Genomic DNA, 1,585 nt, shown 5'->3' on the forward strand with positions numbered 1-1,585 from the left:
TGGAAAGATCTCCCATGCTCATGGATTGGCAGGATTAATATAGTAAAAATGGCCATTTTACCAAAAGCAATCTACAGATTCAGTGCAATCCCCATCAAAATACCAATCCAATTCTTCAAAGAGTTAGACAGAACAATTTGCAAATTCATCTGGAATAACAAAAAACCCAGGATAGCTAAAGCTATCCTCAACAATAAAAGGACTTCAGGGGGAATCACTATCCCTGAACTCAAGCAGTATTACAGAGCAATAGTGATAAAAACTGCATGGTATTGGTACAGAGACAGACAGATAGACCAATGGAATAGAATTGAAGACCCAGAAATGAACCCACACACCTATGGTCACTTGATTTTTGACAAAGGAGCCAAAACCATCCAATGGAAAAAAGATAGCATTTTCAGCAAATGGTGCTGGTTCAACTGGAGGTCAACATGTAGAAGAATGCAGATCGATCCAAGCTTATCACCCTGTACAAAGCTTAAGTCCAAGTGGATCAAGGACCTCCACATCAAACCAGACACACTCAAACTAATAGAAGAAAAACTAGGGAAGCATCTGGAACACATGGGCACTGGAAAAAATTTCCTGAACAAAACACCAATGGCTTATGCTCTAAGATCAAGAATCGACAAATGGGATCTCATAAAACTGCAAAGCTTCTGTAAGGCAAAGGACACTGTGGTTAGGACAAAACGGCAACCAACAGATTGGGAAAAGATCTTTACCAATCCTACAACAGATAGAGGCCTTACATCCAAAATATACAAAGAACTCAAGAAGTTAGACCGCAGGGAAACAAATAACCCTATTAAAAAATGGGGTTCAGAGCTAAACAAAGAATTCACAGCTGAGGAATGCCGAATGGCTGAGAAACACCTAAAGAAATGTTCAACATCTTTAGTCATAAGGGAAATGCAAATCAAAACAACCCTGAGATTTCACCTCACACCAGTGAGAATGGCTAAGATCAAAAACTCAGGTGACAGCAGATGCTGGCGAGGATGTGGAGAAAGAGGAACACTCCTCCATTGTTGCTGGGATTGCAGACTGGTAAAACCATTCTGGAAATCAGTCTGGAGGTTCCTCAGAAAATTGGACATTGAACTGCCTGAGGATCCAGCTATACCTCTCTTGGGCATATACCCAAAAGATGCCTCAACATATAAAAGAGACACGTGCTCCACTATGTTCATCGCAGCCTTATTTATAATAGCCAGAAAATGGAAAGAACCCAGATGCCCTTCAACAGAGGAATGGATACAGAAAATGTGGTACATCTACACAATGGAATATTACTCAGCTATCAAAAACAACGAGTTTATGAAATTCGTAGGCAAATGGTTGGAACTGGAAAATATCATCCTGAGTGAGCTAACCAATCACAGAAAGACATACATGGTATGCACTCATTGATAAGTGGCTATTAGCCCAAATGCTTGAATTACCCTAGATCCCTAGAACAAACGAAACTCAAGACGGATGATCAAAATGTGAATGCTTCACTCCTTCTTTAAATGAGGAAAAAGAATACCCTTGGCAGGGAAGGGAGAGGCAAAGATTAAAACAGAGACTGAAGGAACAC

The sequence above is a fragment of the Rattus norvegicus genome, chromosome 18 (assembly GCF_036323735.1).
Source record: "Rattus norvegicus strain BN/NHsdMcwi chromosome 18, GRCr8, whole genome shotgun sequence".
NCBI classification, from domain to species: domain Eukaryota; kingdom Metazoa; phylum Chordata; class Mammalia; order Rodentia; family Muridae; genus Rattus; species Rattus norvegicus.